The sequence below is a fragment of the Triturus cristatus genome, chromosome 7 (genome assembly GCF_964204655.1).
Source record: "Triturus cristatus chromosome 7, aTriCri1.1, whole genome shotgun sequence".
NCBI lineage: Eukaryota > Metazoa > Chordata > Amphibia > Caudata > Salamandridae > Triturus > Triturus cristatus.
Window position 1 is genome coordinate 1,742,502,906 of NC_140590.1, and position 22,329 is coordinate 1,742,525,234.

Consider the following 22,329-nt stretch of genomic DNA (forward strand, 5'->3'; position numbering starts at 1 on the left):
ACGGCCACTACCATGGTCACCAAGCATGACAGGGTATTTGGAGAAGCACCCCTCCATATTCCTACATGCTGGGCTGACCCATATGCCAACAGAACATTCCTCCTTCACCCAAACGAAAACCGAAATAAACAATAAAACGAACACCAACATACATCCCAGGTAAACTCCTTCATAAACATGGGCAAAGCATGGATAAATCGACTGCAAACAAAAACGCAAAACTGGCAAATTGAACGTTCTCAAATTCCTAAGTTACACATCTTCAGTTCAGGACAAAATCCTTCAATCTTGGAGAACCCACTGGATTTGGTCTGGATGGTATCTCGCCGTCCCTTGTCAACAGACGCCTGAGTTTTCCTCTTATAATTCTCTACATTGCAGAGGGACCTCAGTAGGAGGACCAGTGCTTAAATCAGCTCTAGGATCATTCGGGTCTGCTGGCTCAGTGGACTAATGTGTCCACAGCAAGGGCCTGTGTTGACCTCATAGTCACAGGTTCAAATCCCAATGTGTCCACTCAGCCTTTCATTCATCTGAGGTCTATAAAACTAGTACCATTGAGCTGGGTAACAATCAACATCTGTTATTCAGTGCAAGATGCCTATGGGTGAATGTGCTCTTTACAAATTCACATGTTATGTTATTCCCACAGGAGACAGACCAACCAGTAGATTGTTCATAATCTTCTGCCTCCAAGGGCGGTGTCAGGGGTGACATGAGTGCTTTCCCGCAGATATCTGAGTGTATCATCCTCACCTCCCAAGTCCTCTATGGGAGACTCACACTGGTTGTCATCAGGCCAGTGGCTAGGTTGTCTGTAGTGTTTAAAGAACTATACATTCCTGGTGACGGTCTCACCACCTTTCTGTGCAGTGATCTTTGTTCCTCTAACAGCACTCATTTTCCAGATATCGATTTCAAATGGCAAACAGAACTTGCTCCCCAGATGGCAGTTCCTGACAAGAACCAAATCACCAACCTGGAGATGCCCTTCCCAGGCTTTTTTCTTTCTTGACGTGTTGTCACTGTACTTTGGATTGGCGTCAAGTTTCTGCCACCTCATCTCTAAGTGTTGACGGTTGAACAGCATGAGGAATGGTGTCACCCACCATCCTGTTCATACACAGATTGCTGGGACTCACCTTGGATGTGGCATGCAGAGTGAGACGATATTCTCGAAAAAATGCATACAGAACACATTCCATGTTCTGGTCGTTGGCCAACATAATCCTCAAGAGTTTGTTCAAAGTTCGGTTTAAGCATTCTGCCTAACCATTAGCTTGCAGCTAACCGGAAGAGATCCTCCAGTGGTGATTACCCTTTGATGTCATATAGTCAGCAAACTTCTGACTGGAAAAAGGAGGTCTGGTATCTGTCTGGAGTTCACTCATCAAAACCTGGGTGCCCATGACCTTCACTAGTCAAGGTATAGTCTGGCCAGAAGTCATGGACTCAAGAATTTCAACCTTGGGAAATTTGGAGAAGTGATCTATCATTGCTGGCTATCAGGTAGGCTTACAAAATCAACCCGGGATCTGTGCCAGGGAAAAGGAGGCATGGCTGTCGTGATGAAGAGGTGCTGGCAGCTCTGTGGGACCAGCAGCTTGGGACATCTGGCATTATCTCACTGTACGTTCGACTTGGTCATGAAGGCCATGGAACCAGAATTGACACCGGAGCCTGGATTTAGCTTTGACTACCCCTTGTTGGGCAGTGTAAACTAGGTCTACCACCTGATGTAGTAGTTGTCCAGGTATCTCCAAACAGAGATCTCTCATTAGACAACCTTCTGGAGAGACATCAAGTTCGTGAAGGACATAATCCAACAACAGAAGGGTCTGCCATGCCTCTTCAGTGCAATGGAATGCATTTTGAGTGAGTGGTTCCAGTTCCCTGATACCACAACTGAAATTGCCAACTGGAGACATTTGTCCAATATGATATCTGCAACAATCTCCCCTAAAAAGATTGGCAATGGCCTTGATCTTTTAACCACCAGCATCACACTCCTCCATTTCATCAGCATCTGACTTCATACCGACCGTGGCTGATCTTGCATGCCTGGATAGATAGTCTGTGGGATTTTGAGTCCCAGGCTGGTATACGAAAGAGAAGCGGTACTCCTGTATTGGAGAATCTACTCCTCGATTCTTGGCAGTTATTTTGAGGACTAGCCAGTGAACAGGGGGATTAGTGGTTTGTTGTCCATGTGGACTATGAAGGGTGACCATGAAGATATACATGAAAATAGTGACACTCCCAAGGAATATCAATGGCCTCCTTCTCAATGTGAGAATATCACTTATCAGTGTCTGTCAAAGCATGACTGGCATACGCCACCGGAGCCCATTCGCCATTGTCTTGTTTTTGGGACAGGACAGCCCCGAGGCTAGTGGGGCTGGCATCCACTAAGGGATCAGAATCCTGACGAGGAACGAAGTAGGCCAGAGTAATGTGTTCAGAAAGTGCTTGTTTGGTGACTTGAAAAGCTTCTTCTTGGGGAGGGCCCCAACGCCGCACTGTATTTGCTTTTGGCAGTTCTCAAAGTGAAGCAGTAAGAGTGGTCAAATTCTGAATGAATCGGAACAATACGTGACCATCCCATGAAAAATGAGTATGTCTATGACAATTGTAGGCTCCGGGGCTCAACGAATCACCTAGACCTTCACCGGATCTAGCATGACTCCATTCTCGTAAAAACAGTATCCAAAAGAAAGCTATTTCTCTCTGGAGGAAAGTACATTTATCTCCATGTAGGGTGAGACCACTGTCAAGCAACCATCAGAACATCCCTCCCAGTCTATCGAGATGTTCTTTGAGTGTAGAAGCGTGCACTAGAATGTCATGGCTGACATTGGTGACCCCTTCCAGTACTGCCAGCCTCCCTCTGATTGTGTCCTGAAACACTTCAGCTGCACTGGGCACCCCAAAAATGAGACGTTTGTACCTCTCCAAACCCACATTGATGGAGAACGTTGTAATAGCTCTAGATTCCCGAGCCAGCATCAGCTGATGATACGCCGCTCGGAGGACAATCTTGGAGAACCATCTTGAGCTGCTTACCTCTGCCACAATGTCATCGACTGTGGAAGTCAGATGCCTTTCATGCAGGATGGCCATGTTGGGAAAGTGCATATGTATGCAAATCTGAACTTCTCCGGGCTGCTTGGGTTTTCGAGCCATTACAATTAGAGACACCAGGGGGTTGGGCAGTCCACCCTCTTAATTATGTCCATCTGTTCCAGTTTCCTGATTCATCCTCCACTTTAGGGTGCAGATGGAATGCCACCCGGCGATATCTCAAAGCCACCGGTTGAATCGAACCATCTATGTGAAGGTTATCAAGCTGTCTCTCATACATCCAATGCCTTCTAACAACTGTGTGAATTTAGCTGGCAAATCATCCACACTCCCTATTTGCACACTGAATGCAAAAGAGACTAAATGGAGACGCACCTCTGTCCAGCAGCTCAGCAGCATTCCAGACCCACCTTTGGTAACATATACTTTGGCACGGGTTGTGTGAGCCTCCTGAGCCATCTCAGTTGTGAAGACCTTGCTAAAGGAAGGGGCGTTGATGAGCCAAAGGAAAAAACCTTGGATGAGGTGGTGCGCAGAATGGGTTTTTGTGGGAGAGTCTGCATTACGGACCATGCCAAGATGTTAATCAAGGTGTCCATGTCAATCAGGACTGGGATTTGATGGTCTGCGATGGGAACTGTGCACTTTGGAATGCGATTCTGATGGTACTCTCTGGGTTGCATGGCATGTATGTCATGCACAGTGCCATCCAAATCAACATCGTCCATATCCTCTTCTTCATCCAGGACCCCTGGGGTCTCCACGACATTCACCAACTTGGGTTTCTGTGCCTTCTGAGTTGCAGAAGAGCAGCATACTTTTGCAAAGTGGTTGAGTTTTTTGCAAGGCGAATATCTCTTCTCTTGTGCAGGGCAGGTCCCCTGATGTGAATATGGCCCTCTGCACCAGTGACACACCTTGGGAGCAGAAGCTAGCTTGGGTGAACCTTCTCCTTTTTGGCCCACAATGCTGCTACCACATTGACTGGCTCAGTTTTCACCTGTCATTGTAAAGCCACTTCCATGTGTGTGACACACACTTTAGAGCGTTCTTTTGATTGCTCCATCATGAACATGCTGGCCATGGACTTTACCGGGACCTAGAGAATGTTCTCCCTCAGCTTGGCCCTGAATGAATTGGGCCCTGATCTCATCATCAGTGTCCGGCAGCATGCATGTGCACGAAAAAAGGTGAGCATAAAAAGTGTCCAACGACTCTTCAGGCTATTGCCTGGCTTGCCGTAGCAGGAACAGCTCATAATCAGGATTTGCAAGTTGCTCGAAATTACTGTGTGAGGTTTTGGGCTAGTGGGATCTTCACGGACTAGGCCAAATGGTATATGGGGCTAGAACAGAGTACACAACACCTGTTTACTCTTCTGGCCATGAGGTCCAGACCCCAAACCTTTTATTGAGTTTCCCCTATAGGTGATAGCCACTTCCATGGGTGCCAACCATGACCGGGTATTTAGGGAAACTCTCCTCTGCATTCCTACAGGTTGGGATGACCCATCCCCCAACACAACAGCGTTCATTTATTTTTATTTATCTTAGATCTGTTCATTGGCTGCCAATTAAAAGGAGGATCCTCCGCAGGTCTTCTCGAGATCTACAATCCTTACTGCAGAGACACTCCTAGGAGTAGCCATGCTCTTTATAAAAACATTAATTCGATCATTCATCACTTCTTTACTTATATGACAGAGCCTCAGACGTTCTCTTCTGAACACTCCACTTCCCTATACCAATCTCACATACCGTCCTCTCTCACACATCAGTTTCTGTCCATCATCCCATACCCTGCTTTCTCTGTATCCTTCCCTCAAGCTCACCACACACTATTCTGTTGCAGAGGTGTGGCGCAGCGGCCAGAGCGGCTGACTCTGGAGCACTGGGCCCGCTGTTCGATCGTCAGTGACAGCTAAGCTCATCATCATGTCACTCTGGAAAATAGCTCTTTTTCCAAAGATCCTCTTTTCTATACTGCCCCATTTTCACACATTCTCACACACATTCAATTCTCAACAAAATGTTCCTTTAACAAACACATTTATATTTTCTATTCCTTCTTTCAAATTCTCCTTTCCTTCACAAACCCCACTTATTTGTCCTTCTTAAACACTTATACGACCTTACACTGAGCCTTTTCTTGCTCATATCTCTTTCCCACCTCCTGTCTCTCACAAACACTTTGACTCTTGTTGCTTTCTCTCTTTCTCTCTCTCTCTCTCTCTCTCTCTCATTGACGCACACACTTAAGAGTGGCTGCGGTTGCTAGAGAGGCAGGGGTTGCTATGGTCCCTACCAGCCGTTTCAATTGTGAATGATAATTTTTTTAATTATTAGACCTGGGCGAATGTTCAACAACGCCATCATAATTTGCGTGATTACGGGTGATTTTGTGCTTCTTTGCCAAAATGTACGTAATTACGTGAAAGCAAATTATGCGAATTTGGCACACCCTTAAAATTACACTAGTGAAAACAAAGCTATGTTCTACCGTTTAGCAATATTGACTTAAAAGCATTACTGTGTTCTATAGTTTAGCAATATTGATTAAGAGGCATCACTGATAAGGTCTGTAGAGAAGGTCCTATGCAGAATCAAGCAAGTAATGGTTTCAGGAGGAAAAATTGATATTTAGAGGGTCATTAGGATGGCGGGCAGACTTTGTCCGCCCGCCATCCTGTCGAAGAATGGGACTGCCCCACCATCAGTGCGGGCGTCCCGTTGCAGACATTAGGATGCACCCTCCACACTGGCGGGCGCATCTTGCATTCTTGACATTGCAGCGGGCGGTGCTCTCAGCACAGCCCGCCGGAATGCCAGGAAGGCATGTCGTGCACTTCCATGCACAACGTGGCAGGCACTGTGCGGTGCCTGGCATGTTATGCATGGAACTGCAGGGGGGTACCATAGGTACCCCCCATGTGCACCCCCATTCCCCAGAATCCCTGGGGGCCCGCTACGGGCCCCCAATGGCAAAAAAAGCCTACCTTTCCGTGGCGGCAACAAAAGGCACATCCCCGCGTTCATGCTAATATGGATGGCGATGTCTCCCTGACACCGCCACCATGTTAGCTGCTTTTCCACCCGGTTGACTCTGCGGATGGTAATGTGGCGGGGGGAATTTGGAAGCGGGTGGAGTTTTTTTAGTGGGCGGATCGCCACCGCCATATGAGCGGTGGCGATCTGCCCGCTATCCAAATGAGCCCCTTAGTTGGGAAACTGGAGCAAAATAAAAGTTTGTAGCCATTTACAAATTCCTGGAATTTGTTTTGTTCCTTTTTTCCCCACCTATTGAGAAGTAGCCTTTATCTGGTAGCTCACTGTTATTAGGAGCATCCCAACCAATTCTTAAGTAACTATTCTCTAAATATGGAAAAAAACATACTGCTCCCTATATTCTAAAGGAATTAATGGCTGCAGTTCCACTGAATATGTTTGCATTAAAACTGCATAGTGACTGAATTTTTCAATACTATTGGAATGAACTGGATGCCCTTGCAGAGCATATGGAGAGGAAAGGCTCAAAGTACGCTGAATAGATGGCCTCAAAGAAAATGAATGGTGATTAAAGGCTTCACCCTCTTTGCTGGTAACTAATTATAACTTTTTATATAGTGTTACTGTCGTCCATTTCTAAGCACCAGATATATTAGGTGTTACAGTTAACAAGCCCTAAAAAAAGAAGTGTGGGAAATAAACAAGTTGGGTAGTATGCAAATGACATCACAGCGTGTGACTTCGCATCACAGTAAGTGGCATCACAACACATGACCCCCCAGGAAGTGACATCATAAGAAGTGACATCAGAGCTTAAGACCTCAGACATATGTTTAGCAGGTCTATCATGAGTACATTTGGGCACATTGTGAGTTTTATCAAATGAAAGTTGATCAGTACTTAAGCCTCTAACTTGAGTTCCCTGCTTAAAGGAATTAACCTAAATGAGGATGACGTTTGGTGTCTAACTACAGTCAACAAGCCACTAAGCACTTTAAGCTAGGCATACTAAACTTGGCAGCAAGAACAAAGAACAGTTCATGCATTGCAGGAAAAATACTAGAGACTGCAATTGTGAATGAATATCAAAACTGTAACATGTATTAACCTACCTAACATTCCACCAATATATACACTGACAATTGTAACACACTTTAACCACTGTCAACAAAATGTAACTTGCACATAGCATTTGGTGTTCCAAGTATGGAAAACAAAGTTCACTATGCAAGATACAGTCATAACTGGATATTTTGCACATATATTAATTCAGACATTCTGGAGTAAACAAGACCGAGGCAAGATGGCGGCCGACCTTTTCGGCTGAGCGAGATCACAGCTCCTCCGGCTCCTGGTTGCAGAGCGGCGTTGGCGAGATACTAGCTTAAGCCTTGCTGCAGTAACGCTACACGGAATGCTTCGGTTTTTCCGGCTGTACGCTACCCCCCCCCCCGGTGATCTTTCGGCGACTCTACGCACTTGCTTGGCGTCCCGCGAAGCTGCTCCATTTCGGGGGCGGAGCTGACCGGATCACTGGCAGGATGCAGCTGAGGGCTGTGCGCGGTAGAACCCGTGGTCCCGCAGACACAGGAGACGGCGGGACCGGTATTGGTGAGAGTACACCTGGAGCAGTGGGCCGCAGACAGGTAAAGATAAAAGAACTGCCTGTTGTGGATAAAAGAAATCCGGCAGGGGGGAAAAGAACGGTACCTACTATATTCTCGGCCAGCAAATCTAAACCCCAAAAAAACATTGACTCTAAACAACCTGGCCTTGATAATTTACAAAAGGGCGCCTTGCAGTTGGAAACAGCGGCGGGGGGTAGCAATGTATCTTTGCGACAGGGTTCAACAGAGGATATAATTGGCAATACTTTGAACCCAGAGATGTTATCTACTCCACTAATGATCATTCCGACTTTAATAGCAATCCCAGCGGATCCTCTAGCTGATCCCTTCAGTGGTTTGAATATTGAAGAAAGCCAGCAATCGGTGCAGGAAAATACCACAGCACAGATGAACATAACTGATCACCGTCGAGAGTCTGTATCTAACCTACCAAAAACTGCCAGCTTCAATACCTGGGATGTAGTTAAAGTTTTTGATTCTGGGGACTTTTTTTCACTTTCTGATACCTCTGACGCATCGGAGGGAGAACCTGAGCTTTCAGACAATGCGAGTACACAGGGGAAACGTGGCCGAGTGTTGGAGAAATCAGGGGAAAGTCAGTCAAATAAAAGGAGCCCTCAAACGGTACGGAAGAAAGATGGGAGAGAGAGGGGGTCTAGCCCTCACTCTCCAAGGAGCGATGTAACTAAAAGCTTACACTGGGATTATTCTTTCACTACACAACTTGGAGTAAGTGGTGCTGTGGCTGAAGACTGTCTTTCTACATATGTGCCTGGGAACAGTACGGGCAATCTTGAAAATATATCATTAGCGGATATATATCAGAGTATTCACGCCCACAGGGAAGAAACTAGAACTGAGGGTCAGCGTATGCAAGGTGCCTATCGTAAATTGCAAAAGAAGAATTGAAAAATCTTGTACTGAATTTACTACTCGCTTTTCAGAAGCTGAAGCTCGCATTTCATCTTTAGAGGATGAACTGGTTGCACAAAAGGCCACTACTGAGTCCCTACAAGCCACAAAAGACGACACGCTCTGGAAATTAACGGATTTGGAAAATCGACTACGCCGGAACAACTTACGCGTTATTGACATTCCTGAGGGGGCTGAAGGGACAGATGTGCGGCAATTTATTATTGAATTATTTACAGAAGCTTTTCCAACGCTAACACATTGGAATTGGAAGTCAGAAATACGGAGGGCCCACAGGTTTCCTTTTACCCCCGATCTAGACCAGGGTCTAGCAAAACACGTCCTAGAGCAATTTTAATCTTTGTCAGCAATTTTTTAGCGAGGGAGGCTCTTTATGATCTGGCTCGCCCTGATCGTAAAAAGATAGGCAAAGGTATTGAATTCTTTGTCTGACCAGATAATTGTCCACTCACAATTGAGGCTAGATGGCAGTTACGGCAACTTATCACTCCATTCAGGAACAAAGGTGCACAGGCATTTTTATTAAACCCAGCAAAATTGAAAGTGGTTAATAAGGATCAGGTACGATATTTCACTTCAGAAGTGGCAGCAAAAGTGCACCTACATTCAATTTAAGTGATGGCTGTTTTATTTTATTATAATTTTTTTTTCTCCTTTTTTCCTTTTTTTTCTCTCTTAAAAACTTTATCAAAGAAAAAGTTACAAACAGCACGGCTTCCTGTGTATCTGAGCATGTGAGAAGTTAATGGTATTCACTATGATTGCTGCTTTGCAGCCGGGAGTTGGGTGAGGAAGCCGGATCTCAATCCATCGCCGGGACCTTGTGTCCCAAAGCCTCGTTTTGGGGGAAGGAGGGAGGGAGGGAGGGGGGGGGAGGGTCAGGGCTTCAACTGAAGCCTTGTAGTGCAGGGGTGGCACTTTGGGTGGGTTCAAGGGGGGTGTGTGGGGGGACAGAAAATGTATAAAAAAGTTAATGGGAGGAATAGAGTGAAGCAAATAGTATACAATTTAAAGATGTACAAATGTTTGATGACAAGGACGGGATATGAGATAAACCAAAATAATTTATGGAGATTAAAGTATTGGAACAATTATGGCAGCAACAGTAACTAGGTATGGAATGACTGGCTTACGCATATGCTCGTTTAATGTGTGTGGTCTCAATAATCGTGATAAACTTCAGCGAGTCGCTGCTGAAATACGGATGTTACATCCCGATCTGCTATGTATCCAGGAAACACATATTCCCTGGGGGAGGAAGCATCTGATAGCTGAGATTGGGCTCTCCATTTTAGTATGCACGCAGCAATCTACGACAAATAGGGGGGTAGCAATTTTGGCTAATTCCACAGTACAGGGAACAGGCAGAATGATGGCGGATAAACATGGCAGATGGGCTATCACAACAGTAATAATTTGTGCCCAGATATATACTGTGTGTTCAATCTATGGGTCTAATTTTGATGAGGCTGAAGTATTGGATACACTAAATGTGGAATTGGCCTTATGGCCCACTCCTTTGATTATATGCGGAGACCTCAACATACATATAGAGTAGGCCTGGGCAAAAATTTCGTTCCGTTCGCGGAAATTGCGATATTTTGACATTTTTGCGTTCCGCGGAGAGCGCGAAGATGTCAAAAATTCCGGTTTCCGCAGCTTGGCGATAATTTGTTTCTTGCTCGCGCTGTAAAATGATACATTCTCGCGCGCGCGCGATCGCCTTACCTGATTCCCTGCGTTCGCCGACAAGTTTTCTTGATCCGGTCGCGTTCTCCATGAGATGTTGTATTGTTTTTAGCCATTTGCGCTGTCTCGCGACAGTTCGCGCCCGCAGTGACGTCATGCGTCGCGCGATCACGTCTTTCTTCTCGCGATCATGCACCGCGAGAACAACTCAAAACAAGATGGCCGCGCCCGCAAGCAGCCACATGGGTAAGTTGGCGACCCGCAACCATGCAGAAAATCGCGCGAACATGCCGGAAAAAACCTTCCGCATCTTCGCGATATTTCTGCTTGTTTGCGATAATTTTAAACATTCTCGCGATAATTTGCGAAGGTTAATTCCGCAAATTCCGCCCACCCCTAATATAGAGTCACAAGGCCTACGGGCTGGTGGAACGCAATATGGGGGAAGGAAACCCAGAGTATTTAAGGCTCTGTCTAGTCTGATGTTGGATCACGGTCTGGTCGATGCCTGGGGCACACTCCGTGGATCAGAGCCTGGGTGCACATTTTATTCTTACCCGCATCATAAGCTGGTTAGATTAGATGACTTTATTCTCTCCCCAGAGTTGCTAAGCCGGGCATCAATTTCGATAGCACCAAGAATTACCTCAGATCACGGACCTCTAATACTGAATACACCTGCAGCCAAAATTGTTGTTAAACCCAAGACTTTTACTTTTGATCGGAAAATGTTGATAGAAGATCTATTTGTAAACCACATGAGGGAATGGATAAAGCAATTCCTGATTATTAATCGCAATTCCGCCCCCTGTGGGATGGTCTGGGACTCGTTTAAAGCGGGAGTACGGGGTGAGACCCTCAGCTTTGGGCTATATAGACAAAAAGGGATAAAGCAGGCTATGCAGGTACTGTATTCAAATCTGGATAATGCGGAGGTAAATTTAGCACATGGGATAAGCTTGAAAACAATGATAGATCCATTGCAGATGGAGGTGACTAGGTGTAAGGCCAAAGTTAATCTCCAATGGAGTAAGGATATAGCAGCCAAATATAAGCTTAAGCGTGAAAATAGCTATGAGTACTGTGAAAGGGTGGGGCATTGTCTTGCACAGAGACTACGAACTAAGGAGAGAGCGCAGCGTATTGACACAATAATAGATGCACAGGGTATAGCAAGGGAAACACCTAAAGAGATCCTTGAAGTATTCCATGACTACTACAGTAAACTTTACACAGGGGAGGCCCCTGATATGTTTAATGGGGAGATGCTTTTACGGGATAACATTGTAGCAAAGCTAGACCCCCCTGCTGCAGCCATTTTGGATATGCCCATTACTATCGATGAATTAGAAGGGGCAATTAACAATTTAGCCTCTGGTAAAGCCGCAGGGCCAGACAAAATACCTTTAGAATTTTACAAGACATTCTTCACTGAAATTAAAGCTGATTTACTTGCTACCATACTTCAGGCACAGAAGGGTGCTCCTCCACCTTCCTGGAAGGAAGCAAATATAATCATCTTTAGGAAAAAGGATAAACCTCCAACTCTTCCTGGTTCCTCCCGGCCTATATCGTTGGTTAATGTTGATGGCAAAATATATGCCAACATTTTGGCCGATAGACTCGCGAAGGTCATTATATCCTTGGTATCTGTCAGACAACACGGATTTATACCAAGTCGGGGGACCACTAATCACATCAATCGTGTACTTACAATGATTGACTGGGCTAATGTAAAACATGCTGAACTCGGCCTCATCCTTCTTGATGCAGAGAAGGCATTTGACCGGGTGGCATGGGATTTTCTTTGGGCAGCCCTTCTGCATGTGGGCCTGAACCCAGGCTTTATTAATGCCATCCGCGTGCTGTATCAAGGCCCAACGGCAAAGATCTGCATTGCGGGAAAAGAGTCAGACGCGATCTCGATTTCCAGAGGCACGCGTCAGGGCTGTCCCTGTTCACCCCTGCTATTCTCTTTATATATAGACACTTTTTTAAATATGCTTGAACGTACCCCGAGAATTGACTCTATGGTTTGTGGGCTCGAATCCTGCCGAGTGCTTGCTTATGCCGACGATATAGCGGTTGTTACATCGAACCCTATGGCAGCAATACAGGTAATCGAAAATCTTGCCCTAAATTACGGTACTGCTTCTGGATATAAGTTAAATATATCCAAAACACAAATTTTGAGTTTAAATCAACCAAATTGTAACGACCCAAGAAATATGACAGAAGTACCTTATCTGGGGATTAAGTTACGGACCTGTCTAAAATCAATGGTTGATGTTAACTGGGCTGGCATTGTGAGGGCGACTAAAGAACAATTAGATCGCTGTGAGTGTCTATATCTTTCTCTGGTTGGCCGTTGTAACATCTTAGAAATGGTGATTTTACCAAAAGTTCTTTATTTTTTTCGAGCAGCTCCACTTGAGATTACTCGTATACAACTACAAAAGCTACAGTCAATTTGTGCTAGATTTTTATGGGCACAGGGGAAAGCCCGCAGAGCTATGCGGTTTATGACGCTATCTCGAGAAAGCGGAGGGTGGGCGGTCCCTGATTTTACATTGTACTACTACGCCTGTATGCTTCAACGTATGCGAATATTACTAACTGGGGAAGAGGTGGCAAACACTGCGGAATATCCATCAATATTTCAAATTTTGTTAGGCACCGAGGCCAATAAGCGTTTTTTTATATCCCTTGAATTAAACTACTATAAGAGGACAAGATTTAAAGTTTTAATGGCAGTATTCAAAATATGGAGAATTGTAAGGAAACAGTATAAGATTACAAAAATCTCGTATTATACACCAACAGCAGCATCTTCGCTACTCCCGTCTGTTTTTTGGGATAGGGTGGTCAAGAAGTGGAGGGAGCAGGGGATAGTTTGTATTGGGGATCTGTATTCAGATGGGGTTATATCATCATTTACCGCTCTCTCCGGAAAATATGGTATACCCAGAAACGATTTTTTCAAATATCTGCAACTTCGGGATTTCCTATTCAAAAAGGGAGGGATAATTGAACCTAATCCTTTAGTAGAAGGGATATGCTATATAATATCCTCCAACAGACCCAAGTGGACGATGTGGGCAAGCATAATTTGCTTTGGGATACTAGGCTGGGGAAAACAGGTATTAACCTTGAAGCCTATATCAATGTTGCGGCAAGGGTTTTTGTGTCTGCTAACCTGAGAACACAATATTATAAGACAATGTTTAACCTCTACTACACGCCAGTTAGAATTGCAAAATGGGGCAGTTTAAATGATGGAAAATGCTTTTGGTGTTGTAGTGAAGCTGCAGATATTGTCCACATTTTTTATACCTGTAGAGAATTAGACACCTTCTTTTTGCATATTGAACGGTTTCTACAGGAAATATCAGGGGTAGCTGTTCAACTATCAGTCACTGACATGTTATTAGGGATGGATACAGAAATTATATGTACATACCCAAGATATAAAATACGTTACTTAATTATTTTAGTTACGGCTATTGCTAGGTTATGTATTGCCTCTATGTGGCTCCAAAAAGAGGCGCCAATGTTTGAGCAATGGCGTGCCAGATTTTTAAATATATTTTATCTAGAATATAGCCTCTATGCCGTGAAATGCCTAAACAAACAAAAGCTTGGTAAGGAAATTTGGGGGTTAGTAATAGATTATATGAGAGATTGAGAATTCTCTCCCTCTTCTGTAATATGGTTTGGGTGTATGGCCTCTCTTAATTAATTAATTAATGTACTAGCTGTCGCACTGCTCTATGATGCTGCTTTATTTAATCTGTTCTTCTGCTGCTTATTCTTTATTAACTGTATATCAATGTATACTGTAATAATCAAATGCTGATAACTTATTTATTTTTTGTGTGTATCTATTTTTGTATAAGATAATTTGTATACCATGAACTGAATAATAAAAATATTTTAATAAAAAAAGGAACTAAACAAGACCAAAACGACAGACATTCTGGACTATGCTGTATTGCCACAGACTGTTAAACGAAAAGTAATGAGTAATTACTAAAACCTTATCATCATTGAATCCCTAACATGTTGATAACAAAATCACTTAAAAATCCTATGCATCTGGTATCTTTTGTTGTGATGGGCAGTAGGATTTAACTTCCTAGACTGAGTACACATGATGATGAGAAGTCGGCATCTGTTAACATACAGCAATGGATTCCAAAGAGGAGGAGGGCCTATGACATCTATGAAATTTAGTGAAAAAAGACATGCAGCACCAAGGGTGACTTTATCAACTACATGGTGCTGAAACTTCTTTCATAGTCAGTTGAAGTCACGGGTAGTGTGTTCATTGCCTTTAAATTAGGTTGAAATTGTTCTGTAATCTCATTTCCACCATTATCCATATAGTCTTTGAAACCTTCTGATAAGAGTTTATAATTAAGGGAGAATCTCCTGCACAGGTTAATACACGAACACAAACTACACATGCTCAGAATTACTCTCTTGTGTCTTTCTTTGAGGGGCCTGATAAGAGGGTGTTTCTGCATCCAATTGTGTAGCTAAGGATCTTAGGGGCACATGCATCAAGGGATTTTGCGATCGCAAACAGTACGATTCGCAAAAATCGGCCGTTAGCGATCGCAAAATGGCCGTTTGCGATGCATGTAAGTTTTTAGGATTCGCAATTTCAGTAATCGCAATTTTTTGCAATTGCCCAAATTGCAATTGCATTTAAGGAATCGCAATTTGCGATTCCTTAAATGCAATGCTAGAAGCACTTTGAAATAGCGATTTTGCTATTTCGGACCGCAAGTTACAGAGAAATTAAACTGGTCGGTAATTTGCAAAAACTTTGAAAAATGCACTAAAGTGCATTTTTCAAAGTTTCATGTTACACACACATGCCCTTGGGGCATGTGTGTGCGCAACATGGGTGCACAGTACAATTTCAGGGGTGCAACAGGGTGTCCTTTTGGCACCCGTGCACCCTTGAAATTGCATGCACAATTTGCGAGTACCTATTTGGTACTCGCAAATTGTGCATGCAATTCCCATTCATTCCTATGGGCCTGTAGGCCCATAGGAATGAATGGGAAGCCATTCCTTAATTGTGACTCGCAATTTGAGTGTCGCAATTAAGGAATGTTTAGGAATCGCTATTTTTTTTGCGATTCCTACATGCATAGGCTTTTGCGATTCCTTAATTGCAATTCCTTAATAATCGCAATTAAGGAATCGCAAAAGCCTAACTTGATGCATGTGCTCCTTAATTACATGGACATCCTGCACTTGTTAAGCATATATAGGTTGCCGATGCATGATCTACGGGCACTATCCTCCAGCTGTAGAAAAGGAATACTAAAAGAACATTTCTGCATCCGAGAATCAGGTGGTCGCCATTAATAAAGAAACAATATAAAAAGTAAGGGGATTTCAAAATCTCTAAAAGGCTTAAATGGACAAACTAAAATATTGAAGAAAGTGGTGAACTGAACATTTAGCTGTTTGAGTTAAGGGTCTACTACTGCTGAGACCTATATGTAGCAAGGAGATTTGTTAGAATTATAGCCATATCACCTCAAACATTCACCATTGTGGAACATCGATGTAATCAGAACCACAGAGTTGAATTAGGACCATCTACAGCTATGAGATAGGCACATTGACTGGAGTGAGACCCTAGTAACTTCAGAAAACAGTGATGAAACTTGTCAGACAGATCATTGGCTAAGGCATGGGGAATGAAGTGAGCTCCATCCATGTCATGTTTGGAAATCATCCACCACGTTTGCAGAGACTGTGAAATAGATTATGAAACCAAGGGACACAAAGTTTATATGGAAACAGTTTTGATTTATGCATAAGACAGAGGCTTTTGAAAGCTACACGTACAGCAATATTGCCTTTTGTCAATTCAAAATTTCCTTTACCCAAGGACTGAACAAACTAACTCTGCCACCAGTCTGCTCCACCAGGCCTAATATTTCATATGCAGCACATTTCCATGTAGATGTGATTGATTTAGCTGCCTGCGCTCTCCAGAGGTGAGACCGCTCTCCTATTCTAAGTATGCTTACTCATCCTACACAACATTTAATGTGCCTGTGGTGGGCACCTGCACTAATTTTACGAGATTGAGGCTCATTTTTCACCTACAGACCAGGACTCAAAGCAAGAGAAAAATATGGAAAAAGGAAGAAAGTAGAAAGATATAGCAAAACAATAATAAAAGCAGAAAAAGGGATGGAAAATGATCCTGCAAGAATAAAAGAGTGTACAGTAGTCAAAGAAAAAGGTAACGGCAATCTTGGCATTTAGCGATGAGATCCTAAAACAAAGTTTGGTGCTCAGTATTTGTACTTGTACATATTACACACTGAACCCACAAAATGTCACCTCCGTGTTTAGCAGCAGACCTCACTCATGGTCGTATTGTTGACATAACTATATCTAAACCACCCTAACATTCACCAGTGCAACCAAAAGACTGCTCAACCTGGAATCGGTACAACCAGAATACCCACACAAAGAAGGACCATAAATTTCACAGTAAGATGTATCAGCTCGGCATCAAAATAAGTGTAAGCCATCAAGATGAGAAGGAAATGGTAATAAAGCTAAATCACAAGAAAAGTGCACATGCAATTCTAGTCCCGACTAGTACTTTCAATAAAATATTGGCCTTCACAAGGAAATATTGCAAGTTTGCGTAGAGAAACAACACAAGGGGCAAGATGTAGGGACAGAGAGAGACACCACAAACTATCGCCAGTAATCAGACTCTACACCAGACTATGCTCGCTAATATGGACTTTGCACATCCTAGACTTGTTGCACTGCCAACATGGTGCACTGGAGGAGGCTTACTTGACCTACTTGTTTACAGTAACACTGACCTGTGAGCTCGTCTATTCACTGTAACCTTATCCTGAAGGAGCCAGTGCTATGTAAGCACATGTGATTTTTCATCTCATACTGTAGTAGGCCCTTTTAGACCCACTTTGCTTCTCCCCCTAGTTTTGGATTTTAGACTGACATTATTTTAGTGACGTATTTTCATATGGTTTATATTTATGATTTTATTCCAGGAATACGTTGTACATTCTTCTTGTTTTTAGGAAGCCTCAGTGGCGTAACTGAAGTTGGGAGTGCCCACCTGCAAGGTACACGAAGGGCCCCCGCTCCAGATTTAATTCAGAATTTTCAGGCCCGAGTACTGTGCTGAGGGGGTCCCCTGCAGCTCAGGGCCCCCCCGCGCTGCCGCGGCTGTGGGTGCATGTGTTACGCCCCTGGAAAGCCTTTCTGCGTATGTAATCAGTACATTCTCTACAAAGCTAAGTGAACAAAACACCATAGCCTACTGCTTGCGTTGTCCATTTGGCGACAGCTTGTAACACCTAGACACATCATTACATCAGAGCTGCATCTCTAGCACAGTGGTTTTATTATATAAACTGCACCCTGTCTTATTAGAGGTAAGAGAACAACATTGTGGTTGTTACCGTCCCAAGATGAATGCTGTGTTGAACATGCAGCCCTGCGAATGCTCAGCGTACATCTCGCAAAGAGGAATTGCCAACCCACACCAGGATGATAGCCTGACCATGCTGTTCAGGTATGGGGACTCAGGCTAACCTAAGAGATCATGCAGAGGGTACTCCCATTATTCTCTCAGAGTAGGGGTAGTGATCGGTAGACATTTAGTAGTTGGAATGTTCTTCCTTATCACAATGTTCATAATGCTAGGTACAGTGCTGTGCTTTAGCTGCCTAATAATTGCAGCTCATTCATTTTATGCAAGATCACAATGGTTTCTAGAAATGCATTGAGAACTCTCTTCGTATCTTTCTTGTTTTTTACCACGGACATGCGTGAGTAAACAATGGAAGGAGTAAGATCTGTTTCCATGATTCCCTAGTAGATCAGAGTGTTGTGTTTGAGGTTGCTGAAATCACTTGTTACTCTTATAAGTTTAGGAGTTGAGGTGAGGCACTGTGAGCTAGTCAGGAATTGGGTCAACAGTTTCTGATCTGCAGATGGACTTGGTCCCTACATTCTGAAGTCCTGTTATCTTAATACGCAGTCCTACATTTTCTGGTGGGAACCTTATAACAATACATAGCACAACTATGAATTACATCCAGTCTTCCAGCCCTAAAATCCCTGTAACAACAAAGCTTCTCTGTATTATAAAACAGTACTTCACAAACTTTTCAGCATCGCATGAGAAGGGCAAAGAAAAAGACCAGCCATACCCTGGCAACTTGGCAAACTTTAACACAGCCATATCCAGCGCTCTGAAATTTCAAGAGGTACGAAAAAACAGCTTTTCTTCCTTTCAAGGAAACTAGCTCTTCAACCTTTAGTGACTGAAACTTGCAAATAAAGCATTGTGGTGTGACAGATTTAGATACTTCTACACAAAACTGAAATTTTTGACGCATGGAGGAACAGGCAGGATTATGTGAGATAGCCCTTATTTGAAATGAAAAATGCACAGTTGCAGCATGAAAGAGAGACAAAGTGAACACGAGATTTCTAAAAGTTATAAATAAGTGTGCAGCAATCTGTAGTAATGACCAAACATGAAATGATCGGTTCAAGTTGAGAAGTGTAATATGCATACATCGGTCAATTAACGTTTAAAAACATACAAACAACAAAAAGTGGAAGCTGAACTCAGGCTTAGCTATGAGTGGTAGGCATAAAACTCTTTTGTGTCATTTAATCAACTAGAATAATGTTCCTTGTGTAATAAGAATCCAGGCCATTTATAGTGTTCACATGACAATTTACTTGCATGTGGTTTCAGCCTGCCACCCGCGCCCTTACCTCATGTACCAAGAAGTAAAGATAAACCATTAACCTTTGATGTAAAACCGGAGAAATAAAGAGATGTTCATCTGATGGCTGAAATGAACAATGTGAAAGCAGAAAATCTGGGATCAATCCTGGCTTCCTGGCTTGACCAAATTGTGTGATCCTAAGCAAATCTCTATTTTGTGTTTGATTTACTGCGCTGCAATGTTGTATTATGTGTAATGAGAATCTAGGTCACATATAGGATGCACTTGAGACTTGACTTTCATGTGGCTTTTGCATGTCCGCCGCACTCTAACCTCATGCACCAAGAATTAAATACATGGCATTTGACATTTAACGGTTGATGTGCAATAGGGGAAATAAAGAGCTGTCTGTCTAATGGCTGAATTGCACAAATTAAAAGCAAAAAATATTTGTGCTGCCCATGACCCTTAAATGCCAGATATAGAGAAGAGGGCCATCGTCCTATGCAGTGCTGTGAACAAAGGGGCCATGGCCCACTGTGCGCTGGTATGACCCTGTACGTCAGGTGGGGACTGTGGTGAAGTGGAAGGGCTGTCGCCCTGGAGCAGCATGCAGCCGTGAAGAAAAAGTAGGTCATCACCCGTGGAGGAAGAGCAATTGTTGGACTTGGGCCTTTTTTGCAGGTTCACCCCTAAACTTTTTGCCTTTTCTCTGACATGATGTTGGTGGTTTTAGGCCTCTGGGCACTTTAGCACTGTGGTCCAGTGTAAAGTGTGTGTGCTCTCTGTCTTACATTAGTAAGGTTGGCCTTACATTGCATTGGGGATTCCCTTATTAGTGTGTATCAGTGGTAATTCCTGTTATGAGAGGAGCAGTGTGGTCAAGTCTGGTATGTATGAAATTGTGAGAATAAATGCTGCGCAATGGTGTGCGCAGATTTATTATGCCTATGGGAGAAATGTCACTTTTAGAAGTTGGCATTTCTGTGTGCTATGTGTCGGCCTGCCTGATGTGAATTGCATGTCTGGCTTGTGAGTGACAGGGGCTGGGAGGTGTGTGTGGCTCCAGAAGGGGCAGGGTGAATCAGCGCTGGGCTGAATAGGACATCTGTGCTGGGAGTAGTGGGTGGGGTAATCCCCTGCCTCTGAATAGGATGGTGCCTGCCCTAGTGAATGCTGGCTCTGCCCCCGTGGTGTGTCTGATCACCTAGCCCCCACCTGACAAAGGGGGAGAGGAGCTTGCAAAGCAAAGTGCTCCAAATCCCCCCTGAACCAGTTGCATCTGGTTCCCCCATGCCCTACACTACAGGCAAAGCAATCCTGAGTATAAGTATAGGGGCTGTGACCCCATGATGTTGTTCTCTTCCATGATGCTGGTGTGCTGGTCCTGAACCCTGCTGGGGTGTGCTGCTGCTGGGGCCAGGAGGAACTGCCATGAGGACGTGCCTCCCTGGGCCCTGTATTGCCCCCTTGATCTCCAGGACCTCCATAAGACTTTTGCTGCATTTTTGCGCCCTGGGAGCGCTGTGCTTTATTTCTTTTATTTTCCCCAAAGGAGGAGAGCCTGGGGGCTGCGCAGCGCTGAGCTGCAGCCCTTGGTGAGGGAATCCCCATCGTAGGGATTCCCCCGTGATGCTGGTCTAATTGCGGGTGCCTACCTCGCTTATGCTTTTTAATTATTGCGGGTGCACACCCCGCGTTTTTGATTATTTGCCTAGAACGGGAGCCCACCCCACTCTCAGGCATCTTTGGTGGCGGGTGCCCACCCCTTATGTGCATTATTTTAAATGACGAGAGCCTACCCCGTATTGCCGCCGAAGAAGTCTGCGCCCAGCCGCAGCAGCGCGGCCAGGAAGTCAGGCACGTCTGCATGGCCTGGGGCGGAGCCGGCGGCCGGAAGCCAGAAGAGGTGCCAGAGTTGTGGGCCTAAGCGGGGCTCCCGTGAGTGGTTGGGAGCCCCGCCGACGGAGGTAGAAGCTGGAGGCAGACGGGAGTCCACCCCGCCTGCATGTATGCTGCCGGATTGGAAGCGGGGCTCCCGTGTAGTTGTGGAAGCCCCACGCACACCGAGAGCACAGCGAAGTGAGTAAGATCCCCGAGGAGCGCCTGCAGAGTCCCGGTGAGTGGGGGCTCCATGGGCGCCTTTGCGGCACATTCCGAGGCACATTTTCGGTGCCTGAGCGGTGCGCCGTTGCAGGCGGCTCCAACGTTGGGCCTTTGTGTTTTCCAAGCCCATGGGGGCCCAGGGGGTCCCGAGGGGCCCGTGCCCTTTACAGTTCTGCCATTTTGTTATAGCTACCCTGATTTGCTAGAGGGCAGCTGCACCAATGTGGGCAAGTTACTTTAGAGGGCCCAGAGGGCACAGTCGTGCCAGGACCCATTTGCTTGGACCTCAGCTGCGCCACACCAGTGCGGACAGCTGCAACGTTTTTTCATATTTTGTGTGCCCAGGCCCACTTTTGGCTTCACAGCTGCCCAGCAAGTCTTGGGCAGCTGCAACGTTTAGTTGTACAGTACTGGGTATCCCCATTGATATTAATGGGGCAACGTTTAGGCCATCATTTCTTTGGGGGCATTTTAAAGGAGATAGGAGTGAGATACACTCCTTTGCCCCAGCGCAATTGCGCACGTGGATTCTGCTGCATTGGCAGCCACCCTTACTTTGGGACATAAGGCATTTGAGCCCCTTTGAGAAGGCCAGTTGGCCAGGGGGACTGTTAGGTTTCTAGGGCGCCAAGCCCTAATGGGATTTATGTGGTGCTAGGAAATGTGATTTATGTACTATGATTTACGCACCCTGATTTATGCTTCTAAATGTGGTTTTATGATTAAGAGGTTTTGCGTACTGTGTTTATGTTTGAGTTATTCTCTACTGTGATCTATGTCCCTAACGTGAGTTATACTTAGGAGGTTATGGTCTAATATGTTTAGGCTAATGAGGTTGGTGCAGAATATATTTCACGCCTAATGTGATACTGTGCACATGTTACAGGATGATGCTGAGTACAGTGTTTGCCAGTAATTACTATTTGTGTTCAACGTTTATTATATGTTCTACATTTACTATGTTCACTTTGTGATGGTTCTGACAGTGGTCCAAGTGGCCCTGTCATTGTATATAATCCCCTGTAGATATTGCCCAGTGCCAGTTGGCACAGTGTATATTGTGTGATTACTATTCTAATATGTTTTATGATAATACAAATGCTATTTTTGATATAACCTTGT